Consider the following 21473-nt stretch of genomic DNA (forward strand, 5'->3'; position numbering starts at 1 on the left):
GACTTCCAAATACACAACAAACGTATTTCTACCTTTCACTTTCATGAAATTAAATCTTGTTTTTACCCCATCACGACCCAATGTTTGTCGTACAACACGGACATTTTACAGTCGATAATGGAACTCAAAAACATATTTCCTGCCCTTCCCAACACACTTCGTAAAGCCCATTTATCCACTGAAAATCCATGCTGTACTTTGTCTGAGCAACATCTCCCAGGACGCAAAACAGGGTTCATTACTGCTAACAGATTCATCTTAGATAAATATCACAAATGATTTACATTCTTGTCTGGAACTTGTTTTGGCAATGTGCCCAAGCACCGGCCATAACAACAGTGTTTTAGCACATTCTAAGACAAAAAAGTTTTGAAACCAGCTGGTGAGTAACCAGCATCAAGTTTATATTACTGTCTCCGTAATATGAAATGTAGTTGCAAATTAGAAGCCAGGAGACTGTGGTTTCAGATTAGACAGTGTGCACTATAGTTGGACTATTCATCTGTTGAAACAACAACACTTACAAAGTTAAAAACAAGCAGTAGCAAAGTGTTCATATTTTCAGTGGGAGACGGCGTGGTTTGATTGTTACGGCCCGCATTCTAATTCAAATTTTGAAATAATGACCAGGCCTTCTGAAGTTTAGAAACTGCTCCGTTATATCATGATGGGGAATAAAGCCCCAGACCAACCCCAATCCTCTCATTACTCAGCAGTGCAGATGTTTGTAGTGGTTTGAGGAGCCAGCAGGGGCTGGAAACTCTACATACTCCACTCCAACATGATCACAGTTGAACCTCATCAAAGTAAGTGCTCGTAATTTGTCACAGGGTGCAGCTAATTAACATATGTTAGGAAAAGGCTCCAAAAAAGATAGTATATGATTAAAGACCCTGCACAGCTGTATAAAATCAAAACTGCACAGTTTTCAAAGAAACCTCAACCAAGGCTGGAGTACGGTTTATCTGACATTGCTCACTACTACTTAACCCTTCGGAAAAGCAGAAATATTAAATGACAACATTCTTTTCCAGCTTTAGGTTATGGCTTGGCAGAATCCCTTGTCATGTTGTGGCACAGACTTAACTACTCCACAGTGCTATTGTATTAAAAACTGCTTGGGGCTCTTGCCAAAACACTACTGTCATTTTATTGAAGTACTATTTTCAGAAGTTACTGGGCTTCATTGTGCTTGAGGTGGCCTTCAGGGATGGCTGCTGTTGCCAAGTTTCTTACGCCTCCCGAACTCCAGTTCGATACACTAAGTCACTGCATTCATATCTCTGGTTTCTCATTTTACAAGTGTTGCGTTTCTGAAAAGTAATAGAACCGGGTAATATTTTACTCCCTTTTTTTTTTTTTTAACTCAGCACTTGCATTCTGTATGTTTCAAAGAGACTGCCTGCTGTTTAATGCGTCTTTGTTGTTCGCTACGGTAACGGGCACAGAATAATTTGCATAACTTCCTTTGCTATGTATTATTTTCACAGCTGCATCAGATTTTCTGCTGTATGTCTTGTTTGGTGGTGACAAGAAAGTTTCACTTAACATCGCAAGGCACTTAAAAGTGTTCAAAAAGTAAGCTACAAATAATTTTATTATTTCGCTGAACTGCTAAACAAAAATAGTCCTGAAAAACAACCTTTGCTTTCCTTATCAAATAAAAACATCAAATTCCTGAAACCTCTGATAAAAGATCTGTGTTTTTCTTGGGAACTTACATAAAGAAGCAAGCGTTAGAACATTATCATTGTTATCAGTCCTTTTGGAGAGAGGAGGGGTTGTTCACAGGGTCTCTATGCTATCAACAAAAATACTTGATTAAGATCTCAGCTGAGTTTTCAAATCCCAGGGCCCTCTCTGCAGCTGCACTGTTCACATAACCTCCACTGTCCCCCCAGCTAATGACAGGAAAACACAGCGCCTCCAGCACCAGAGTACATTTTTCCATTCAGACACCAGTGGGCAAAAGACGGGGCACATTTCATTTTCTGTTCACTGGGGTACTGATGTGTTTCTTTTGCTTTCCTTCTCAAGTCAAACCTGACCCATCCTTCTTAAAATTACAGGTCAAAATCTGCGCCTATTTCCCACAGCCTGTATCATATACAGCAGGCTAATGGGTCTGGTTAGACAAAGTGAAACTCAGCTTTGAGTCCTTTTACTTCTGTCTATTCCTACATTTCATTGAAAAACAAATACCTAAATAAAAATGTAATTAACCCACAGAGCATGTATTTAAGGGAGACTGACAGTTTCTTCATTTTTTTTTAATTTTTCTATTTATTTTTTATTTATCATTAGTCTAGGCGGCAGTGAGGGGTACCAAATGAAAGAAATGCATTGTAATTGGTAACTCACTAATGATAACAATTGCATCTGATTTAGTGCAGCAGTATTTTTTCTTGTGCCTAATAACCAGGTCATCAGAAATTCTGCATGCAAATACAGTGGAAAAATTAGAACGCCATTATTTTTTTTATGATATGCAATACAAAAGACATACTCTTTGTCCTCCATTGCTCAAACTGATGCTATCTATCTTTTGAGCTTCTTGAAACTTCTTGAAAAGAGGGTGCGGATGTGAATGGGGTTTAACCTGAATCTCACTTGACTTCGATATACTAATCAAATTAGGCACACATTATTCTCAATCAAATCTATTAATATCTCATCCTAGGCCTTCTTTCAAAGATGACAATATTAACTTACTTACTGACAGAATAACGCTTTCTTGGCAGAAAAATCACAAAACACTGGAAACTGTAATTTCCTAGTCTATAATTTTGATCCTTCAAGTTAATAAGAATACAGGTTCCCCAAGCAGACGGCGAGGGTTAAATAATGGTGATGCGTAATGCTATTAATTTAGGCGATAACATGGTCACTTCATCCACACCGATGCAGAAATATTTAATTACATTGTATGTGCAACTGATACAAAGTGCATATTTTTGAGATGACTAGCATTATAACTGAGCCCCCCCCAGAGGCAACAGCTGGTTTCATCGGCACTGCAATTCATCTGAAATGCACTGCAGACCCATCCAAAGCCATCAAGAAACCTCGTAACTGGAAGCTATTACGAAGGCTGTCGCAAGTCATCATCAAAGTGGCATAAAATGTTGTTGATCAGGGAAGCTATGATTCAAGAGGGACAAAAAATAAAGTTTATAAAATCCTTTACACGCAGATTCTGCTTGTGAATTAAATTGTGAGGCTGAGCAGCAGCCTTGTCACGGGGAGCCTGAGCTGGTCAAAGGGGAGAGAAATGAACACAGCACCCCCTCCCCACTCCCACCGAGCTGCAAGCATGCTCTGCCAGCTGGGCCTGACAGTTTCACTGACATCAACACTGCAAATTGTCTGGAGATCAGCGCATGCATTCCGACGTTCGTGCAGGAGCAGAAAACCTTCAATAAATATTCAGCGAAATATTATTTTAGAAACAGGAAAGTAGGGTTTATTTCATTTGTTTGCATTGTTCAAAATCAGAAAACAACCCATATATGCCAACAGTCCCTATATGGTCGGGACAGTCCCGATTTCCTAGCAAATGTCCCTCGTCCCGATGCATAGGAAGAAAGTCCTGTTATTTACCCATAAAAAATAATTTATTCTCCACAGCAGTTAGTGAAAACCACACGCTGTGCTCTTCGTGTGGCTGACACATCTGCTGATCACTAACTTATACAAAGGTAAGAACGCTTCATTATGTCTATTTTTACTGTCATGGTCGTGTGGTGTTGAGTTGGGGGGGTATATCTATTATATGATAATGAGTGGTGTTTTTTGCGTATGACCCCTCCCATGTATGATGCATATGACCCCCCCCCCCCCCCCCCCCCGCGCGCCAGGGGATAAGCGTCCCGTTGAACAGTTACCAAATGCTGGTAAGTATGAACAACCCGTTTATTTTTCTAATTAGAAATGTATGACTTTTTAGTGAACATGAAAATATACACTGGATAAAAGGCTAAGTATAGATAACTTTATATTTTTCACTTTAAAAAAAAGTTATGCTATTAATATATATTACTGAGCAAAACAGTACTCAGTTGTGAGTTTTTTTTTTCTATTATTAGGGCACAATTATCTGCGACCAATGGTCTGCATGTGAGCCCAACCCCTGAATTGAAAGGCGCTGTTGTTTTCAAAGGGAGTTCTCAGTTCTAGGGTTAAAAAACGGAGTCTAATCTGCTGAACAGTACACTTTTAGTCCGCTTAACTTGCTGTATAATCTTGCCGGGTGTTTGCGTGTGTGCATATAGGTTTTGGTGTGCCAAAAGGACCTGTTAACGGGTTACTGTTAAAAGCACAAACACTTTTCCAGTGAGAACTACGACATCAACTGAAGTTATAAAAATAGCAATAGCAAATATAACGCAAATACTGTACCAAGTCCAGTTACATGTTAGTTTAGGTTTTACAGCAACAATCGTGTGAGAAAACACAGTATACCGATTAGTTCACACTTCCAATTGTTGCATCACTTTTTTTGTTGTTGGTTTACACTGCACCCAAGTACGCAGTGGTCCATGGCAAGTCTGTTTATTAAAATGCAGCAGAAGTGTACGTTTAAATCAGCTACTCATGCACAACGGCTGATATTTTTTACTGCTATATCTTACTGGTTTAAGTCTAGAGGAAGCTCACAACGGCTGCATTTTTTTGCTTTGTTTTGTTTTAAACAAGCCTCTATTTTTGGTCAGCTGTTTATATTGATATATCATTTGTGTATAGTTTTCACATTTGAAAGATTTTAAAGATTGTAGTGTAACACAAGCACACTGTTATAATACCTCACTGTTGCAGAAGTCAGTAGTCACCCCAAAAGACAGCATCAGAATCATGATTTTGGTTAATCGGTACAAAGGTCCTGTTTAAAAGACTTGCCTGTGGCCCACTATTACTAGTTATATAGTTTTGGTGTCATATTTTAGACAACACTAAAGCAGGGTTTAGGGGAATTATTTCCTCTTAGCACTTTTTTTTTTTTTTTTACCATGACAGTTATATTACCTCACATATATATGTTCATTTTAAAACAGAAAAAAAAAAATCTGTGGCCTACATTAATGATATTGCTTAATAATAATAATAATAATAATAATAATAATAATAATAATAATAATAATAATAATAACACCATTTGTAATAAAGCAAAAGGTTTTGGGAGATCAGAATTGTTTTGTGGGTATTCAGTGACGTTGTTTTTTGTAAAGAAAAGCCAGAACTACTGCAGGTCTCCACGTAGCCCCGAACATTTCCTTTTTTATTTATATCGCATGCATGTGGAGCAGAGTTCCAAAAATAAAATAATGAACTTTTTACCACAAACAACAACAGTATATGATTCTCTCACTCACACACACACACACACACGCGCACACACACACACACACACACACACACACACACACACAGACACACAGTCAGTCAGTCTCACGGCTGAGTTATTTATGTAGGAGAACTGTTTAGGAAGTGTGGGACTGAGCCAATTTGCTGCTTAATGATGGCGCTTTGCTGAGGCGTATGCATTTAAGGTTTGTCGTCTGGAGCGCAAGTCGGTAAGCCTGCCCTGCATTATCAATTGTTAGACCGAAACTTTGACAAGGTTATTTGTCTTTCCACTAAGTTTGTCCATAATGCCCAATAAAAGCATCCATCAACACACAAAGTATGCGGTTTTAAAGAGTGATGGCTGTACTCTCTGCCAAACTAACCTTGAACTGCAATGTGGGTTTGAAGTTTCAAATATAGTGCAGCTATCATTAATTATACATGCATCAGTGCTGTGAGCTCCTTTTTTCAGACTACGTAATGGTACGGCATGGGGAAAATGAATGACATAACTGCACTTTAGGAGAACCGCCGAAGCAGAACAAATACATCTGAGCAAACAAAGGGTTGTTTTTATCCATGCTATAAAAAGTATGTCTTAAAATCACTATGCACTTCATCATTGGATAATTGCTTAATGATCGAGTGAATTGGGTTTTGGAACAACGGGTCAATCTGTGGAATTTCTGTCATTTATTAGTGATGAGCTCCAATTTGTTTTCAAACAAGCACTCAACAACCATCCAGGAAAGACTCAAGACTCAGATTTTATTGTGTAAAATACTTTTTAAAATCTATTTCAGGTGCAGTGGAAATGATGAGGGCATTTGTGGTGCAGAAAATCCCAAGCGCAACATGCAGTGAATTAAATAAATTTCACTTTATTTAGTGGGTGATTAAAACAAAAACAAAACCTGATCCAGTGCTCAAAAGCATACAGTCATTTTATAAATAAAATGTAGCACTTTAAATACCAGCATTGTACTGTATATACATCCATACACACACACACACACATTCAGTGAAAATGTCATTTTTCTCTGATCATATGGAAAACAAGAGCACCACTTCAGGGTTAAGTACCCAGTAAGTACAGTAGGCTTCTGAACATACTCTCAGTCACTCTTGAAAAAGGGTTGTAAGTGTGACTACAGCGGCATGGTTTGACACATTCTTTTCACAAACTAAACCCTGCTAGTGACAGCATAGCAGATTGTGTGCATCTGCAGGGAACGGGACAGATGACAGTGGAAAAAAAAATGCACTTGTGTACCTTGGCAAGGCGCTGAATATGTGTTGTGGGAGGGACAGAAATCTGCACAGGATTTTCGTAAACTTTATTTTGAATGTATTCAATTGAACTGGCTGAAGATTTCCTGCAGGGACCACTTGTGACGACAATGGCTCGACTTTATGAGCTCCAGCTTTCTAATGGAAATGCCAAACGCTTTTGTATGTGCTGAAAACAAAGGTGCTTTATTGTTCATGCTTCGAAGAAATATTCACAGCCGAATTTAACTTCAGGAATGCATTAGTTTACCTCTAGGAATTTATGCAGAGGTTATGCTTTCTTTTTTAAAATCTAGCACCACATGTAAATATTGATAGGTTTTATATAAAAATGTAAATATAAATATATATATATTTTAAATATCATTAACTTTGTGATATTTTCAATATCTGTAACTTTGTGTTCAGCGAGAGTATAGGGGCTTCTCTGTTTACGGCAGTCACCACTGAAGGATGTTACTGACTGAATTGCGTATTTTGCTTCAGTGACAAAGATAAATTACTGGAAAAAAATTCAGTTTTGGGTCTCGTCCAGCAATGCCACAAAAATCCATTCGTTAACAGCATCAGTAAATCAAGACTGCTGCCACACCAAAAAGGTATTGGTCTGAGTGTTCATTTTATGAAATTAAAGGCTCTTCACTTGTAAAGTAAATATGTGTTTAAAAATCCCAAAACTAAAAATACACTTTACATTAGTATGCCAAATTATTTATACTATAAATGTACCTTGAAGTTTCAAGCAGATTTAATGTCCTGTAAAAGGTTGTTTTATTGAAAACGCCTGTTTAAAACCAAATGCAATGGTACTTTTTTAACATCAGATTAAATTTGCAATAAAAAGCTATACTTTTTTTTTTTTTTTTTAAACTACTGATTTGACAGATAAAAATACCATTCTGTGATCCATACAGAGATCATCACCACACCATTTACTAAAGATCTGCAGAAGACTTTGCAACTTTCAAATGAATGCGCTGTGGAAATATACTTTGTTTTATTATGCAGTTAGGATACTCCCTTGTCTGTTAACATTCAAAACAGCGCTAAATGTCTTTTCCAGTGCCTGAAAAAAAAATACAAATAGAAAATAATCAGTCTAGCGGCACACTCAGCAACTAATAACTTAAAAAGCTTCTCTTTCAAACAGATTTAGTTATTCTTAAAAAAAAAATCACAATGCTGGAATGATTTTCCTCATCTTTCCTACTTTCTCATCCACGTCAATCCAATCCAAAAATCTGGTTTTGATTCTCATCCAGATATTGCACATGTTCGTGTCAATCGGCCCTGCGCGAGGCCTGCTGATATTAACTAGCACTGGCTGGCTACGGGGTCTGCCCTCCTAGACCACCCAGCGACTCTGGCAGCCTGGCCTGCTGAACACATCTGACAGGGGCTGAGGTGCACCTTTTCCAACCATTTGTAACAGATCAGTTCTCACATTGGGGGGAAAAATCAACACGTTTAACCGACACAAAGATGTAGTCAGCGCCCTGCTAGTCTTGTCGAGTTTGAATTGGAACCTGTTCTGCCTGGTTGAGTTTCCGACATGCACTGTACTGGTGCTTTAGATGAAACCTGAACAACTTGGACATCTTTCAGACATTAAAATAAAAAAAAATAATATAATAAGATTAAATTATATATATATACTGTATATATATATATATATATATATATATATATATATATATATATATATATATATATAAATCAAAATCCAATTAAATTAAACAGTACATTACCCATTGTTTAAATCTTAACAGCCTTGAAGTGTACATAACTCATTTCAGTTATCAGTGAAATCAGGTTACAGTATACTGGTGCAGATTACAAAGAGAATAAGATATAAGTGATCCTGTATCCTTAAAAGTTATTTCAGCATACATTGTACTTGTTCTGTTTACAGACAATCAGTAAAACAGCCGATAATCCTGTATGTCCGGCTCTTTTATGTCTGATGATACGAACACTGTTGTTATTGTGATGGACTGCAGATGTCTTTGATAAAAGGTGCTGCACAAGATGTGCTCCTTGTCAACAGCAGTAGGTACAGCACCTGCCTGCAAAGCTGTTCGAATGAGCCACCGACTTATAGCAAATATAATCGCTTGCATCTGTTACAAGTGTGAGACGCAAATGGCTTTAATTTGCATTGCAACGTGATTCTACACAATCATTAAGTAAAACATAAACACACAAAGCATTACTTAACAGTAGCCTGGAAAGATGAACGTGTCAAAGCACACAGCACAACAACAACAAAACTAAACCGAACTTCTCGGTTTGGAAGAAAATTGCAGTAACAGTAAGACTGAAGTGTTTTTTCTGCTTAGCGTTTTTGAAAAAAAAAGCCTGAAAGTGCTTTAGACCTGAAAAACTGCCGATAAGTATACTTGTCCTTAGATACCTACTCTGCAGAATTGCTAGCAAGTATACCAGCTCATGGAGGTCTTGTTATTTCTACTTCAGTGGTCTGCTCTGCTTTAATGAAATGTAATGCTCAGAAAAATATATAAACTGCTTTCAGGAGAAATGTTTGTGCATGTCTGATATTCTTAAAATAACTGGTTATGTAATAGTCTATTTGGGGGCAGTCTGCACAGTTCCAGTTTTGTATCTGTTAAGCTAGGGCAACCAATAAAGCCTAATGAAAGTTACATTTTACCATGTTGTTTTATTACTTTGCTTTTCAATATGCTTAACTGGTCTCTAACATTGCTTTACTACATTTAAATTCCCTAGTACGCTGCAGTTAAACTGCAAAAAAAACCACACACACAAAAAAAAACTTTAGCATTGTAAACTGTAGGAAAAAACATATCTTTCTAAATTTTGTAGTTGAGTTTGCATTCTTCCACCTCTGCGACTGAACAAAATTGTCTGCCAGTGTCATTACTCCACATATCGGTTGCATCTTATTTATCTACAGAGCCACGTAATGATGTAACACAATTGTTCTATAATATTAACACTGTGTTCTACCACTTGTGAGGTGAATAATACTCTTTCTCACTATTACAGGCAGATATCACACAACACGTTTTTGATATATTTATGTTTTATCACACTCTTCACCATGTGCTTGTTTGGGGTCCAGAACTAATAAAAATGAAGTGTTAGACTGTCAATTTAACATTATTGCATACGTAACTAAAATAGGGATAATGTGAAGAATTATAAACTTTATAACATTAACCGAATCTATTCCCAAATTTCAAAGCATTATTATTCAAATGTAAGCAACCATATAGTTATTTATCTTCCTTCAGGATTACAGAACACTTACATAAATGTGTATAACTAACATTCAGAGTGAAACGCATTTTGCTAACTATTCACCCCAACGGCCTCCGATTCTTCTTCTGCAACTAATCTGTTTCGTTCAGTTTATCTTTTTCTTACTTTCACTCAAATCCATATAAAAATTGCTGTACAGACCACATTAAGCTTGATTTTGAGCTACAGTTAATATGAGCTAGGCAACAGAGACGTTGTCTCCTTATATAATAATCAATTGAAACCGGAGTGTTTGGATTGCCTTGACCCAACAATCAACTCTAGTCCCAGGCCAATCAGCGACACGTGAACCTCATAATCCTGCTTTTGTGAGGCACAGAAGATTCTCTTGTCACTGTTGGTTTTTGTGAACTGCCTGCGAAAGCCGGTCTGATTTCCTATTGATGACAGGTCCCACTGAACAAGCACAGTGCTGTACCCAGTGTTACTTTGAGATTAAAGTACTTTACTGAAGACACAAGTCTAAGCATTTGTTCACATGCAGCACATTCACCTAAGATCTAAGCAGCTTATTTTAAACCCTTTAGGAGCAACAGGCAACTGTTAAGCTAAACAAGTTATTGTTTTTTTTTTTTTTTTAAAGCAAATATAATAAAAAAAAAAACAGAGTTGCAAGCTGATGTTTTGTTTCTAATTATATTTATAAGACTTCAATTTTAAACTTTAAATATACTTTTAATACAGCTATACTGATCTAAAGCAGACATATTTAAGGACTGTAATGGTGAGTCCTCCAATTATCATGACCTTCACTGCAGATTTAAATACAAAAGGAGAAACGCAGGATAAATCCTACTTCAATTCAAGTATGCTTTGAAATACTGTGGCATGCTGGATTTGATTTAAAAATACAGAACCATATCCATTTACATTTCATTTGTAAAATATTTCCACACAATTTAGCCCTAAACATTTGTATATTACAAAAACATGTATTGCAATGTTTGCCAAACCTTTACTTTTAAATATATGAATAGCTGTATCTGCTGATTTTGAAATATACAGTATGTTATACAATATAACGGCTTATAGAGTTATTATATGACTATCTCCCCCCCCCCCCCCCCCCCCCCCAACAATTTAATAATACAGTGCATTCCAGTGTAATATTTAACAAACTTTGTGTCACTGGTATTATTGATTTTTTAAAAAGCTGTTTATGTTTTCGTCAGCCAAGTCTTTTTTTTTTTTTAATGCACAGAACTAAACTTGCAATAAGCCTATAGCAAACATTTCAGAGACGAGGACACTGGCAGCTGTCATATCCTGCAGTCTTTGCAATAACAAGCATTCCGAAAGACTCCAAAGATCACACACTGTGCTTGACAAGTGAGGGATCATGAAAAAGAGACAATTATAGTGATGTGTCATTGTATATGTTCTGCTGTGTGTATTCATTTAACACAAGGGGAATTATATTATTAACAAAATCCCTATTTGAAAAAAAAAAAAAACAATTACAGTATGGGGTGAAAAAAACATACATGGGGATCATTGAGTGAGATCGGAACGTAGGTAAACACAAATAACTTGGGAGGTTAATGTTGGTTCACAGGTGGTTATGTTTCCATGTCCTTGCCAAAGCCCCAGGGATTACAGTTATTATGCTTGATTTAAACATCTTTACTCTGCAACCACAATACCCAACTCAGAGTGCCAGCATAAACAAAACTAGTCTGTTTCTTTTGCCTGGCATAGCATGGAATGCTGGCCACCTAGCTACCCATTTAGAGTAACTAAGAAAACAGAGTAACTTCAGTTCTTTAAATTACCATCATTAAATCCACCATCAAGTTCGTGATGCTGAAAACCTCACTTTGCCAAGGTAATTCTCTAAAGACCTGCAGTAAAAAAAACACTGGCACTATGCCCGCTTTTGCGAAGCTCTCCTGAGCCCTGGTATTTATGTATCAAAGCATTTTAATATGACTACCTGTTCTTAAAAAAAGGTCATACTTCCAACATAAAATACCAGCTTCGTCATGGAAAATAGAAAGTTATCAAATATTTAAATAGTAAAATAAAATATACCTGCCGTGTGCATTATTACATTCATGATACATATGGTAAGGTGTGTGGATGTTGAAATTATTGTTATATAAATACATACTTTTGTTCAGGGCTTGGGGAAAAAAAGAGCATACAAAAAAATGGACTTGTAACATGATACTACAAATCATGCGCTTTGTCTTTTTTATGAATGCACATTATCTTAAATGTTTGGGTTAAGAACACATTTTGCTGCTACTGTATAGTTCTGTATTTAACTAGCTGTTTGCGAATAGCTAGCATTTGTTTCCTATCTAAAACTTCTGCATGCTATAGCAGTTTGCACGTTTCACTAAAAGACGATCAGCGACACCGGATAATCCTGACCAATAAAAGTATAATGTGAAATGATGCATATGTATTTCCACTAAATTATAAACAGTTTCGTACAATTAACTGTGCAAGTGTAAAGTTGCTCGTAAATAGGTCTGTAGCAGTGCTTTACCTCATGCAGTATATCAATTAGTCATTCCTCTACAGCTAGGCTATAGCTCATCGATAATACTAATACTAATACTAATACTAATACGACTACGACTACGACTACTACTACTACTAATAATAATAATAATAATAATAATAATAATAATGATAATAATAATAACGTAGCTAGAATAACACCCATGTGTGAAGATTTGCTTGCTATCTTCCTTGTTTTAGGTGCCGTTTTTTTTATTTTTATTTTTTTTACAAGGTCAAAGCAGTTGTAAAAAACATAAACAGAAGCACGAGCCAGACCTTGAATACAGTTTTTAGCCTCGCAAACATACACAACCTTTCTATTCAACGAAACTCCAACTGTTAGAACAAGCTATACTAACAGCAATAAAGTTACTCTGAAGAAACACATGCTAGATCCCACACTGCACTGTACTTCACCGGTGATGTCAAAATGACACATTATCAACTAAAAAGAAGGGACACTTTTCCAAAGCATGCAAACCATGTTTATAATTTAACCGTAGTGGCTAATAACCGACGTATTCTCTGCTGCAACTGGAGTACTTACTTTTTTATTCATGAAACTGGTCCGGTAAAATAGCTGGTACCAAACGATCTTTGTCTCTTTTTCACCTGGTACACAGTGCAACGCGAAATGCGAGGACCTTGAGACAAAACTCACTCTTAATCCAGCACTGCAGTAACAGAACTCAAGTGAACAACGTGAAAAGTGCCTCTGAATCGGTAACAGAAGTAGCCGGTCTCTTGCCTGCCATGAAGCGTTGAGGAAATGACTGTCAGTGTCTCAAGGAAAGGGGAGCTGGTATCAGCCCCTTGCAATATCTCGAGAAAGGAAGGAAGGATAGACAGAGTGCCTGCTGCTGCTGATGAGGTCTGCTTGCTCCTGTTCTCTCCCACAATCCCAACCGTGTCTCTCCCTCTCCCAGTGTAGGAAACATAATCAGTTTCACTCTTGTAAAGGGGGCGGGACCTGATCTCCCGAGTATTTTAATAAAACAAATACAGTATAGCACTTTACCTGATTATCGTAAGCATACTGGCAAAGCAGTCAGACAGCAACATACTGCAGAGAAGTATTGGCTAAAGGGACTTTTTACACCACACACTTTACCATACTTACTGTACTACGAAAGACGAAAGTTCTGAACATTACATTCTGAAACTCGTATGCAATTTAGGGTAGCAAAGATAAGTGTCCTTATGGTAAGTCTTCTGAGCCGTGTGGTTTGAGTTCTTTGAGAAAGGGTTATTTATTTATTTATATGTAATTAAATGTTTACATATTACAATGCGGTATGCGTAATAGTGGTAACAATACAAAAACAAATGCTAATTAATATTACAAATATATTACTTATTTGGATTTAACAATTATACCAGTATTAGCGAACCTCAAGCATGTGTATAACAGTTCTACCTATTTAAAAGAGTCGTGTAGGTAACCAACAGCACCTTCATGTCAGGTTAACTGAACATCTAGTACCTTGATCTGTGTATTTCAACAAACAGGCCATTTACTGGAGACTGCAACTATAGTATTATTTTTATTAAAGAAAAAAAAATGATGACATGTATACTGGTGAATGAATTAATAAATAAATTATACATTTATCGATTAATTAAGAAAAATGTTCAAGTCTGTATTGGTGTGGTCCTGTGTCAGGGGAGCCTCCTGGACTGCATCAATACAGGATGCACATATCAGCTCAGATAAGGCTTGACAGTGATAATATAAGGAAATTGCAAATAAACAATCTTATCCACAAACCAATGTAATTCAGGGAGAAAACAGTACCATATAGTGTGGCAGCCTGATAACATTTAAAAAGAACAGGCTGCCTGATTGGTACACTAATGTAACATGACAACAACACTTTCAATGTCGCTGTAACAATTCATTTATCATGAAAAGTCTGTTACATGTATCAAAATCAATGCTTTCATGTTAATACTTTATAACATGTGGAGTTTCATAATATTTCTTTTCTTACTGTTTAATATCCTGTTGTGTTTGTTTTGTTTAATTGTCAATTACTGCTTCTGCTGCGCTCACAGTGTTTACTGGGGGCTGCCTCTGATAAGACTCCTGAATGCAGAATATGAGCTGAAGGAAGTGAGGTCGTTTTCTTTTCTGCCCCCTCCCCACCCCCATGTAACTTAGTAAACCGCAGTTACAGCTGCAGACCCTCTGTGATCATTTTCAAACCACCTCACTTCAGAAATTCGGACTGTAGGAGTATTTTCAGAAGCAGGTCTATTTCTTTGCTGGATTGGTCAGTTAGCAAGGTAAGTCCAACATCTAAGCAGAAACATAAATGGAGAATGATACAGAACTCACATAACAAGCTACTTACTATAAATACTGAAAGTAGATCAAACTGGAGACCTTCTGCTTTGTAGTCACTGCATATGTTGAATAACACGTCATACATTACTAGTGTGCATGTTCTATTGACTCTCACAGATTTACATATGCATTGACATACACACCTTCCTTTCCCACCACATCCAAGTCTCCCACTATCCAGGCCTCAATTTCAAATCCTTTCTTTCACTGCCTCAGTGTTTCATTAAAGTCGCTTCACAGGTTACAGTTCTTCTTTGGCACCTGGAAAAACAAAAAAAGACAGCAGCGGATCAAGTAAAAAATATTTTAACTATAGTTTACCCCCCCCCATACACAGGGTTCAAAAAGTTGATTTTAGTTTCTGGTCATAAACCATTCTTTACAATGCTAATTAGTGCTAAACACACCTACAAGTGGCTAACCAAGCCTTGTAAAACTCACTTACCACGTTGCCTGGAATGCTCTTTATCTCATTCTACAGACCTGCATCTGTTGGCATTGCTTCCTTTATACATTTACGGGCTGACTTGTTTGTAGTCTTTTGCTCTCAATACCTACAAACCCACAATATGATACGATGCACACATCTTCAACGTATTGGGACTGGGCGTATACTACTTATCAAGTAACTAACACTGTGTACAAATGCTGAGGCATGTATCCGTGATGCGGCTGTCTGAGTACCCGGACGCTTACCTTCTGAGTCCCACATTCAAATTAAAAATAAAAAAGCAGCACAGATGGATTGTGCTCGTTTGCAGCTTGTGTGTGCGCGTGTGTGTGTATGCATGGGTGTATTTATATGTTAGCAAGCTTACACTGGAACAGAAACTTCTGATGAACAATGCCAATCTGCGTTGCATAAATGCGCCGTTCTTAAAAGCGAGCATTTACTGTGCTAGTACTGTACTAGTAGTGATACAGGTTCGTTACGTCATTAGTCAAGGGAATTCGCTCTGAGCGCGTGGCAGTTCGTGCAGAAATCTTGACAGAAGAAAAATGAGGGTTGGGGTTATTATACATTGAGACTATAGTTTCTGTGTTTTAATGTTAAGCCTTTTATTTTAACCATGTTTACAATACATTACCTTATTATTATTATTATTATTATTATTATTATTATTATTATTATTATTATTATTATTATTATTATACAGTTTAATACATTCATAGCATTGTATCATCAGTTTCAATGTCATAGTCACCGAAGGCAATTTGACAACAGCTCGCAATTCTTTCTAAAGTAGTTGATGAGGAACTGAAATTATTTTCAGAAAATGAAAGGACTGGGTTACACATGAAAATGTAACGTAAATACAAGCCTGCGTTAGACTGCCTCGATGCATTACTTTTTCGTACAGTAAATTCACTGTGCAGTCAGTCCAATTCCAGAGTCTATCCCGTTTGTTTGTCAGTGTCACGTGGAAGAGGAGTGGTTCGCTGTCATCACAGTGCACAGATATCGATTCGTATTGGGCTTCTAGAGAGCAAGCCTCGCCCCTTACATGCCCTCGCTAGGTCAAATGACACCCGCAATCCCACCTACACAATTTCCATCCGTACGCCTTTCCCAGTTTCAAACTCAGGAAAAGCGCAGCTGTCTAAGGAACGGAAGGGACACAAGCAGCGCAGTGTAATGCACAGCAGTGACTGGTAAACCCATTTTTGATTAAATAAAAATACATTTTGTACTATATTTAGTTTTTTCACAAAGCAGTCTACAATGTTTTTTGTCAACAATCCGACCCTTTCTTTCTGTTCAATTTTGGACACATGCCTAAAACAGTACAGAATAATTATAAACCCAATACCTTCAGCAGTAAAAGCCTCAGGATCTTGGATGAGTGTGCTTTCAATTTGCAAAACTTTGTACCTAACCTACCTGTTATCCTTACACTTGCCTTTGTCTCCATATTTCTATTTCATCACTGTAGTGTAAACTGAGGACTATATAGATTCAAATTAAAAAAGCTGGGAAGTTAAAAAACAAACAAAAAAAAAAATTGTTAAGGATGACATTTAATATGAAACGTTAAAATATCTCCATAATATATATTTTATGGTCCAGTTCCCAGACACTGCGCCCTCCCCACACACTGAGATATATCTCCCTGGAGTGTTTTGGACTTAAAAATTTTCCACTACAGTTGCCAAGTATGTAAGGTGAAACCCAAAAGCAAACTTTATTGGCATCAATGAAGTGGCTGTGCCGTTTTCCAGAAACCATTCAAAATTGCCAAATTGATACAAATTGCCATCCTATGTTAAATACCCCAATTCTGTAAGCGTATAATTTCTCGGGGTTACTTAATATGTCCATTAAAAGGAAGGAGAAGTTCTTCCAATCCTGCTGCCCTCCTTTCTTTAATTTGTATTCATTGAGCCCTACTAACAAACCACAATTGCTACCTGTTGACCCCATCATTCCGAAACTATATGGATACAACAATATTCTTTTTAGTGCTATAGAACAATATAGATGGTTTTCATATACAGTATATAATGCAGAATTGTTTTTGGGAGGAGTAATGTCATTTTTTAGGATTTGGCGCGGCTGCAGACTTAAGCAAAATAAAACATTTGTGCCATAGCTCTAATTGTTAGCGTTTTTGGACTTTAATATTTAATTTCATAATGAATAGATTAAGAAGTGCCATTTTTGCCAGTCAGAATCAGTGGAGCTGGTCTTTTGTTGCCAAGCATAAAGAACACTTCACTGAAACATTTACAAGTCACATTGTGAACACACTTCACATGAAAATACAATGAGACTGTCAGGGAAGATAATGTTGTCAGGTACTTGGCCTGCTCTGGAGATTTCCTGTACAGGTACATTTTTTAAGATACGCTCAAAATAGGGAAGTGTCTTTGGAAGTGTTGTTCAAATGATTTATTCCCAAGGAGTCTGTGAACAGCAGGTGTTAGCTTCAGCTGCATACTTCTCTTTACTGGTTTCGACTTCTGAGAAACCTTGCAGGAGCTTTATCAGGCAAGTCTGCCTAGCAGGCTCTGGCAGAGTATATCACTGCCACTGCACACAGTCAGCTAAACTGCAAGTCGACTTGCTGCTTGAAAGCCACCACCTCTCAAAATTGTGATTTTTCATTTGTGTCGATCGTAGGGAGGCCAGACTCAAAGATTTTGTTGCTGTCCTCCGAAACCCATCTTTCTCACACCCTGTCGGATGGTGACGTTTCCACATGCTAGCCTTTCGGAGATACATAATTATCAGCTCACACATTTGTAAGGAAATTCTCCAGGGTATCACTGTAGTAATTTCTGGAACCTGCTGCCCTGTGAAGTGAGAAGTATCTAAGATAACAGTCTTCAGAGGAGGGTGGGCGACACGTATTTTTTTTAACTGATTTCAAAAATTGTTACCAGTTTTAGGCTGTTTGAAAATGCATTATGAAATTCAGAAATGTGTTAACATTTATGGAAATATGAACATCAACATATTTACAGTGTGGCATCAATGTAGTCTATCCAGTGACTTTAGAACATGAAGAACAGCCTGATGATGATAAACTTGAAGGGGCCTAAATACAAAGAAAAGGGGGGGGGGGGGTGCAAGTGCATGAAGGGAAGTTGTACTTGTACTTGTGGTAACTTGATTTTGCATACTTCTAACTTGTTGACATACTGGTATGCACATTCATCTACTTCAGCAATGGGGAAGGTAAGAGACAGACCCATACAATAGATGAGGTCATTTACCATACAGACAAGGTCAACCACCAGGGTAAGATTATTTTTTCTTATATTGTTTTGTTTTTCTTCCATTTATTTATGCACATCTTTCTATCTAAATCCCAAAGATGCAGTTTCAGCAATATATCTAGTTAACCCAATCCATACCCTCACCACTCTCCGTATAGAAAAGTGTTTCCTACCCTCTCATCTACGTCATTGGTTTAAAGCGTGCAGTATCATCCCTTCAGAGAATAGGTGCATGCTAATGTACATGTTTTGTAAGGTAAACAGTACTGCACATTATACATTATATGCATTATAGATGAAGCCCAAGGACCATAACGTTCTCTCCTTTGTTTACCATACATCTACAGTTTCCACAGTTGCATTGTCTAAAAGCGATTGAAAACTTGCCAGGGTTTGTATTGTGTTTTCTGCGTTACCCGACATGACTGTCACATTCACTACTGTCTGCAAAAATAAATACTATATCTACCTTGTTAAACACATAACAGAATGCTACAGCTTACTGAAAAAAAATCCAATACTGTAGTTTCCTTATATTTGACTATGAAGCTTTTGCATAGCGTGACTGGATTTTTCAAAAACAATAGAATGTTATGAATGGTACTAATGATGAAATAATGATTGTACAAACAGAAAAAAAAACAGCACAGGTTAAACAACAGTGCATATTACAATGAAGCCTTATGGATAGCACACCCTGATGTAGACTGATGTCACTCCCTTTAGCAAACCAATGCTTACACGCTTGCACTGTGGCAGTCGCTGTCAGTTGGCATTAAGGAGCACAGCAGAGCTGCACCCCTCTGATTCCACTTGTCACTTTCCATATAAGCTATGTACCTGAAACACAGGAACTGCCTTAGGACTGAGCAGAAAAGAAAGCTTTAATGAGCTATTAATGAACTTCACTGGATGTTAAAGTAAATTCATAGAAAAAAATCGTCACTTTAGTCTGCCTTAACATTATTATTGCCCCCCACTTATTTTGCTGTAAATCTTTTGGTTCTTTTTTGTAAATTAAGGATATTTTTTTTGTAATAACTACTGCACCTTTTTTTGTAGGTCGCATGGTCTAACTGTAGGCAGATCATTGAAGTAAGTTAATTCAAATTAAATTAAATATAGACCAATTGGCTTCCAGAGCCCGCTCCTTCTCCACCCTCGCCCCACAGTGGTGGAACGGCCTACCCACGAATATCAGGACTGCTCAGTCCCTGACCACCTTCCGGTGCCTCCTCAAGACACACCTGTTCAGACAGCACCTGTAAACCTCACAGCTCTCGACCATGCTGGACTATATGGCACCCAATTATACCAGTAGTTGCATCAGCTTGTACTTGCACTGCACTGCTCCATACTGCTACTGCTCTTAATTCTAACTATTTCCTGTATCTTGTACTTGATTTTACTCTTATAGGTATCCATATTCACAGTTTTTGTAATTGCTCTTACTGGAGCTCATTCTTATCCATCTGTTGTACTTACTAGGTGCTCTTAATGGACTTTACTCGTATAAGCAAACATTTTTATTCATTTTTATTTTTTTTAAGTTTAACTGCTCTTAGTCAAACTTCTCTTTAACGTAATTATTTGAAATTGATCTTATTTTCTACTGATTTTACTGTACTTTCTAACTGCTGTTATCTGTAATGTGATATTCTGTAATGTGATAATATATAATGTGATATTTTGTAATGTGATACTTTGTACTGTGATTATTATTATTAGTTTATTTAGCAGACGCCTTTATCCAAGGCGACTTACAGAGACTAGCGTGTGTGAAGTATGCATCAGCTGCAGAGTCACTTACAGCAATGTCTCACCCGAAAGACAGAGCACAAGGTGGTTAAGTGACTTGCTCAGGGTCACACAGTGAATCAGTGGCTGAGTCAGGACAGACTGTGATATTTTGTAACAACTTTAAGTCGCCCTGGATAATAATAATAATAATAATAATAATAATAATAATAATAATAATAATAATAATAATAATAATAATAATAACTGTTTTTGCACATCTGAAATATTTTCACAGTTTGGTTATCACCATGTCAGAGTATTTGCGCAGTGCACTTGCTGAAATCTTGTTCTCAGTACTGAAGTCATTGCTATATGATAATAAGTAATTTGTTTTTAGCATACCTTAGTTTGAAAGGGTTCATTTGGAGTTACGTGTTCGCTTTTGCACCTTTTCTTTGCAGCAGGGGATGGGATGTGCAGTCACAGGTGTTAATGACTAGGTGCCCTTGATTGCTTGGAAGACTGCACATTTCCATTGTCGTCATACAGGCTTACACTGTATGAACATTTTAGCAAGCAGCCAGAACAGAAATAGCTACCATTGTATGCAATGATTATAAAGCCAGCTGTCCACTTTGCAATGCTGTAGTGGAAAATTGTTCCAAACATTTTAAAGAATCCATTTGTTTGGTATTTTTACAGTTAATGTATACGTTTACAACCTATTTGGGTGTATTCACAAATAAATGTATGTGAAACCTGTCGTCCCTCGTTATTGCTGTTTGTGTGTTCTGAGTGTTACACTGCAGATGCTCGACGTGGTGTGTCTTTGAGCTCTCAAGTTACATAGAAACCAGAAAGACTGCACAGGAAAGCCAGTGCCAAGATTTATCTATCATTATTCATGCCAGCGAACCATGACTGATATCTTTACACAAACTGGAAACGCGAGGATTGTACCAAGATTGAAAAAAGTGCAGCGATAACCACGGGAGCAGAATTCAGATAAATACAATCTCAGTGGGACTGCCACTTTAAGAGCGCCTGTGATGACCTGGATTATCTTAAGGACGGACTTTTTCCTCAAAACAAATCATGTTCATTTAAAAGGAATGCTTTATACCTTCCGAATCTGCATATTAATATTTGATTTTGTATCTGTTAATTATCATATGTTATTGCAGTCTTTTCAGTCAGCAGTTAGTGCTTGCTTAATGAG

The 21473-nt window shown here is 37.2% G+C and overlaps 1 protein-coding gene across 10 annotated transcripts in view; it reads right to left on the reverse strand.

The window, feature by feature from the left end:
* The window catches only part of LOC117403767 (myocyte-specific enhancer factor 2C), an 82682-nt gene that overhangs the window by 55046 nt on the left and 6163 nt on the right, over nt 1-21473 (reverse strand). For 8 of the 10 annotated variants that reach the window (XM_059035748.1, XM_059035439.1, XM_034925959.2 and 5 more), the window contains exon 2: nt 14938-15055. The gene's annotated coding sequence lies outside the window, so the exon portion shown is untranslated. Of the gene's footprint in view, nt 1-12994; nt 13353-14801; nt 14825-14937; nt 15056-21473 lie in introns of those variants that run through there. The other 2 variants (XM_059035412.1, XM_059035277.1) reach the window with 2 other exon arrangements.

Source organism: Acipenser ruthenus, chromosome 1 (genome assembly GCF_902713425.1).
Source record: "Acipenser ruthenus chromosome 1, fAciRut3.2 maternal haplotype, whole genome shotgun sequence".
NCBI classification, from domain to species: domain Eukaryota; kingdom Metazoa; phylum Chordata; class Actinopteri; order Acipenseriformes; family Acipenseridae; genus Acipenser; species Acipenser ruthenus.